A 7,087-nucleotide genomic window follows, 5' to 3' on the forward strand; every position below is an offset into this window, starting at 1 on the left:
GGATCCTCTGGTAGTACTATGTCCAATTTTCTGAGGAACCTCCAAACTGATTTCCAAACTGGTTGTACCAGCTTGCAATCCCACCAGCAATGGAGGAGTATTCCTCTTCCTCCACATCCTCTCCAGCATCTGCTGTCACCTGAATTTTTGATCTTAGCCATTCTGACTGGTGTGAGGTGGAATCTCAGGGTTTTTTTGATTTGCATTTCCCTAAATTCCCCAATGCCAACCTATTATAAGTCACAGAACTTGAACTAGGTAGTGAGTTTCATAGTTGAGAAAGAACTTTAATGTTTATGCTTACTTTTTTGATACATAATAGCTCTGGGTGTCCTAGAGCTCACTCTGTACAACAAGCTGGCTTTGATCTCAGAGATCTGTCTACTTCTGCCTCCTGGGCACTAGGAATAAAGTCTTGTGCTACCATTGGCAGGTTTATGTGCTTACTTTTAAAAAGGAAGAAGTATTATTTTCCCTGTTGTCCCTACCTCTGTCTCCATTGTTATGTGTATGACAGGCTTCAATTCATGAAGAAACAGAAAGCTGTGGGAAGAGTTTGGGAAAGAAGACCAGTTACAATTCGACCTTTTAGTTAATTTCATTTGTGGTTTGTCCCAGAACCCCTTCTTCCTTCTGCATCTATTGAGTCTGAAAATGGAATGGATCTTGTTCCCTCTGCTGTATATTTGAGTTTGGCAGTTCACATTATTCTTATGTGTTTGAGCCTGTCTCTTTCATATCACCAAGAACTCCTCATTATTTATGGCCCTCTGCTGGTATACTCCCTTTTATCAGCATTAGCATTCATCCACCTAATATTTATGCACCTGCTATCTTCTGTCAGTCACTACTCTAGGTACTAGAGCTATAGCTATGAACAAAACAGAAAAAAAATTCTGATTCATAATATTATTCTTCAAGCAGTAAGAAACAGAGAAAAGCACACCATTAAAGTGCTCAGTTTATCAAATGGTGGCAAATGCTTGAAGAAAAAAAATGTATCAAAAATGGGGTAAACTTCTGTTGGATCTTAGGATATGTAATGATATTTCAGTATTAAACTAAAATCCAGATTAAGTGCATAAAGATAGTAGCTGTGGCCAAAGAAATCCAAACAGAAATAAGTGACTAGATAACACTAAAGGAGGGGTTGCCTGATGCTCTCTACAAGAACAGAAATAATGCTACTGTAGCTTTGCTTGAGTGTCATTATTTTAATTATTCCATGTAATTTGAAACAGATAAATGAAGCAAATTATTGTTCTCCGTTAGCCTACTTGATTCAAACTTCCACTTGTAATTTCCTGCTCTGAATTGACTGTTTTCATTCTCCATACAACTCTCTTACAATGATCAGTTCCCTTTGACTTCTGATTTTGCCATGTGCTGGGCTGTGTTGAACTGTGTCATATCCAGTCAGCAATAACTTATGAGAACTAACTAATACTAATATTTAAAAAAAATGCAAGCTTGGTGTTAAACAACTGATACACTGAAGTTTGTTATGGAGGGAATTATTTTGCATAATATTTTTAAATCAGCAAATCATGACTATTTTCTATTAAGAAACTAATTTGCTTTTTCTCTGCCACCCTACCTACCCAACCTTAAGTTACCTTAAGTTCTTTCTCAAAAAAATCAATACAACAGAATCCCCCTAAATTAATAAAACATGCCCAAAAAGAAAAAGAAAGAACACCAACCTAAAGCTCTCTGTCTGTCTCTCTCTCTGTCTGTCTCTCTCTCTGTCTCTCTGTGTCTCTCTGTCTCTATCTCTGTGTCTCTCTGTCTCTCTCTGTCTCTGTCTCTCTGTCTCTGTCTCTCTGTCTCTCTCTCTCTCTCTCTCTCTCTCTCTCTCTCTCTCTCTCTCTCTCCCACACACACACACACACACACACACACACACACACACACACACAAGCTGGAATCCATTATATGTTGGTCAACTACCACNNANNATNANACCTNCNNTNGAGTAGTTGATATACCCAGTGTCATTTCATTGTAGAAAACTGATTTTCCTTCTCCTAGCAGGTATAAATGACAGTTCAGTTCAGTTTCTAACCTTTACTTAGTGGCTAGGTTTTCATTCATTCATTCACTCATTTTCAAAATAGAACAAACTATCATATCATTTAACTTTCAAATTAATACAAAAGGTTTCTTATGAACTGTGATTTTTGTTCAATCAAAATATAATTAAGAGCTATAGTAATAGATTGGAGACACCCATCATGTTTAAAGGTGGGTTGTCTTGGAACCAGATCTTACAACCAGGAGGAATATAGGTCGCTAAATTATTTACTCAAGAACTAACAGCCTTTCCCTTTCTCATTCCCTTTCCCCCTTCTGCTAAACCACCCCCTTCTCCCTCTCTATTTCTTGTCCCTGACTATGTGAGAGACCACCTTGAGAGTAGAAATTAGTTGTAATAAGGACACAGATACATGGATACAGTTCTATTGTTGGGATGTGTGGGCTGGGCTGCAATTAAAAGCAGCTGGTGCTTCTATTAGGGAATGGTCTGGTATCTGGGAAGAGAAATTAGATCAGCTGCTAGAGGGGGTTGAGTAGGAGACCTGAGTAGCTAAAGCAAGTAGAATCACTAGGAGCATTGCTTCAGTCCACATCACAGATATCTCAGTTGAATTACCCTCTTTCACACTCAAAGCCTCAAAAACATTTAATGGAGTATGCAGCATTAATATTTAATAGTAAATCCCTTACATGGGGTTGCTTCCCACCTCAATGATTTACATTCCTGAATGAAACACAGACACACACACCCTTTATATTTTAATATGACTTAAGCAGCACAATAGCTGGGCAGCTGCCTAGTCTCCATGCTGCTTGAATCTACCTCCCAATTTCTAATTACTAATTTCTATGTTCCATATTGGCTGCTCTAGACTCAGTTGAGCAGCACTCTGGGTGGCATCATCCTCTTGGCGCCCTTACATGATGACTCTGCTCCTCTCTCCTGTCCACATATCAAGCATCCATCTCTGTCTCTCCTCCTCCCTTCTCCTTCATGGTCCCAAGCCTGAGGAAAACTAAACCTCCCTACCCCCTCCTCCACAACGATTGGCTGCTGGTATCTTTATTTACCAATCAGAATTAACTGGGAACAAGTTCCCAGAAGCTATGCAAACTGATTTGGGGGAACCAATTAGCATTAGAATACAAACCACAGGAAAATAACTATTTCTGAAACACTGCACTGCACTGGTAGAGTGTCTGTGGTATATGTGTATTGGGGAGGCAGTATCCAACTAAGAAATCTATAAGCTCTGCTGGCAAAAATGCATTTGTTTTTTTCCAAGATCCATGTACCAATAGCACTGGTATGAATTTAGAGGGATCAGAGGTCATTGTTTTAATTGTCACTCAAATGGACAAGTTAGAATGGAGTTCAGTCTCCTTACAGCCCTTCCTGGTCCAACCTATACGGCTATGAGAGAAACAAAAAGTGCTGAGGGTACCCTTTATATGCACATTTGTTAAACATCAAAGTTGGGGGAACGTGGGTTATTTCCAGCTGTTGCTCCTCACCAAGCAGCAACCATTGACTAAGCTCTTATTTGTTTTGTTTCCCTTCATTATTTTTCATATTTCTATTCCTCTATACTATCCAACTTTTCTATTTTTGCTACTTATTCAGTGTATTATTGCTAACTTATTATTAATGTTTTTACTTTTGTTAATTTTTAAACAACCTATTAGCTTGGTTCCTTTCCAATCTATATTAATTGAGGTTGGGGTTATTTACAATTAGGTATGACAATAGTAGATATTTAAGGGTTTTGTATCATTCTACTGTGTTCTACTTTCTTTTTATCAAGTGGTAATGGAATCTGCCACTACAAGAGAGTCTGTAAAAATGACTCAGTACACAGATCTATAATTCACTTAGAAATGCAGACATGATGGTGCATACTTGCAATTTTATCACTGTAGAGGTAGAAACAGACAAATCGCCAGAGCTCACTCAATAGTCAGCAATATGCAAAACAATGAAAATATCACCACACCTCTCAAAGGTGGTGGATGGTGACACCCAAGGTTGTCTCAATATGTATACAAGTGCATCTCCATGAACCAGCACATACACACGCACCAGCTACCCATGAATAATAGGATAAACACATGCAACAATAGAAGACAGTCCACTAATAAGACCCTACTGTGAAAAGATCGCCATCCCAACAGATGAAAAATGGAAACCAGAGAGGAGTGGCAAGAAAAAATGATTCCTTCAAACTTACACAGCTTCTCAATAACCAAACCCAAAGACATTAAATTGGTTGAAATGTTGCAAGCTCAAAGCAAATAGAAACAAACAGATTAAACAGATGAATGAGTAGTAAGTCATTCAAAATTTGAATGAGAAATTCATCAAGCAGATTCTTTAAAACTTGATTTTTTTTTAGTAAAAAATTCAATTAAAAAAAAAAACAACTTCGCCTGCCCGGAGCCGCCCGGCCCCCTTTACTGAGTTCATCAGTCCTAGCGGAAGCGCCGCCAGCATGTCTGATAAACTGCCCTACAAAGCCGCGGACATCGGACTGGCCGCCTGGGGACTGAAGGCCCTGGACATAGCTGAGAATGAGATGCCAGGATTGATGTGCATGCGGGAGATGTACTCAGTCTCCAAGCCACTGAAGGGTGCTGGCTTTGCCGGCTGCCTGCACATGACCGTGGAGACTGCTGTTCTCATTGAGACTCTCGTGGCCCTGGGTGCTGAGGTGAGGTGGTCCAGCTGCAACATCTTCTCTACTCAGGACCATTCAGCGGCTGCCATTGCCAAGGCTGGCATTCCAGTGTTTGCCTGGAAGGGCGAGACAGATGAGGAGTACCTGTGGTGCATTGAACAGACTTCAAGGATGGACCCCTCAACATGATTCTGGATGATGATGGTGACCTTACTAACCTCATCCACACCAAATACCTACAGCTTCTGCGAGGAATCGGAGGTATATCTGAGGAGACCACGACTGGGGTCCACAACCTCTACAAGATGATGTCCAATGGGATACTGAAGGTGCCTATAATCAATGTCAATGTTTCTGTCACCAAGAGCAAGTTTGACAACCTCTATGGCTGCCGGGAGTCCTTCATAGATGGCATCAAACGGGCCACAGATGTGATGATTGAGGGCAAGGTGGCAGTGGTGGCAGGCTATGGTGATGTGGGCAAGGACTGTGCCCAGGCCCTGAGGGGTTTCGGGGCCCAAGTCATCATCACCAAGATCGACCCCATCACTGCACTGCAAGCTGCCGTGGAGGGCTATGAAGTAACCACCATGGACGAAGCCTGTAAGGAGGGCAACATCTTTGTCACCACCACAGGCTGGGTGGATATCATCCTTGGCCGGCACTTTGAGCAGATGAAGGATGACGCCATTGTTTGTAACATTAGACACTTAGATGTTGAGATTGATGTAAAGTGGCTCAATGAGAACGCCGTGGACAGAAGGTGAACATCAAGCCCCAGGTGGACCGCTACTGGCTAAAGAATGGGCGCCGCATCATCTTGCTGACTGAAGGTTGTCTGGTCAACCTGGGTTGTGCCATGGGACACCCCAGCTTCGTGATGAGCTACTCCTTCATGAACCAGGTGATGGCACAGACTGAGCTGTGAACTCACCCAGATAAATACCCCGTTGGGGTTCACTTCCTGCCTAAGAAGCTGGATGAGGCAATGACTGAAGCCCACCTGGGCAAGCTGAATGTGAAACTGACCAAGCTGACTGAGAAGCAGGCCCAGTACCTGGGCATGCCCATCAATGGCCCCTTCATGCCTGATCACTACCGCTACTGAGTTCTGGGGCTGTCCTTCACCTTCCAGCTGCCACCCTTGATCCGGGCCCTACCTCTCATTCCCAAGAGCAAATGTCACCAACTTTGCTCCGCCACACCCCTCCCCTTAGCCCCCTGGGGCTGGTCACTCTGTCTTTGACCTCTGCTGTACCCCTCATACTGTTCAGGTGTGGAGGGGGAATGGAGAGGTACCTGGGAGGCATCCACAGGGGACATGACCTCAGAAGTCTTGGAAGTCCTGAGGCTGGATGTTGCTAGTGATGGTCACAAGCCATGTACCTTATCATCCAGACCCTCAATTGGTCTTTAGATCTGTGTGTTTGGTTTGAAGATCCATTGGTTTCTCAGCCCAGGACCCAAGAAGGAGCTCTACCAAAGAGCAGGAACCCCTGGAGTTTGAAGGTTCCCGAGAGCTTGGCCTTTTTACTGTTGGGATGTCTCTTAAACCTCATGATACTGAGTTGGTACTATTTTTGGTCCCTATTTCACAAGAGTTAGGATAGATTAACCAAGAAAGGACAAGTGACAGAGACTGAGACTGAAAGGGGCTGGAAAAACAAATAGGAAAAGGCCTGTCAGTTCTGTATAATTGATGGTTCCTATCACAAGCCCAGGTTACAAACAGATTAATTTGTTTTATAATGTTTATATACTATTTAGAATGTTAACAAAGGAAGGTGGATAAAATACAGTTTTTACTGAAAAAAAAAAACCCCTTCAGTGTAAAGCAACACCAATAGGCTATAACTATCAGAATAAGAAATTAGGATTTTAAGAGAAGAATCACAATCATATGGCTATAAATAAATCAAAAATCACAAATATAACTTTCAAGAACTCTGGAAAATGATTAAGAGACCAAAACCTACAATTTTTTTATAAGAGGTATGAAGATGAGATGGGAATTAGAGCCATAGAAAATCTATTAAGGAAAACTAGAGGAAAAATGCCCGAATCTGACTTCCACAGGCATGCCTTGGCACATGAAACACCCTGCTACCCTAGAAACACAAGTCAGAGACTAGGGGTGAAGGAGGAAGAGAGAGGAGAAAAGGATGGAGGTAGAGAAAGGGAAGAGAAACATCCACACAATAATAATAAATATTTCTTCAGGGAACTGGGGGAAAAGGTCAGTCAGTAAAATTGCAGAAACATAAAGAACTTAGTCCATTCCCAGCAACAACAACAACAAAAATGTGAAAAGCCAGATGGCCAGATGTGCTGATATATGACTGTAATTCCAGCACTGGGGAGGTAAAAACAGGTGG

The 7,087-nt window shown here is 41.9% G+C and overlaps 1 pseudogene; it reads left to right on the forward strand.

Annotated features, from left to right (window-relative positions):
- Nucleotides 1-4,477: 4,477 nt before the first annotated feature.
- Nucleotides 4,478-5,820, forward strand: LOC110287355 (annotated as a pseudogene).
- The last annotated feature ends 1,267 nt before the right edge of the window (nucleotides 5,821-7,087 follow it).

Source organism: Mus caroli, chromosome X (genome assembly GCF_900094665.2).
Source record: "Mus caroli chromosome X, CAROLI_EIJ_v1.1, whole genome shotgun sequence".
NCBI lineage: Eukaryota > Metazoa > Chordata > Mammalia > Rodentia > Muridae > Mus > Mus caroli.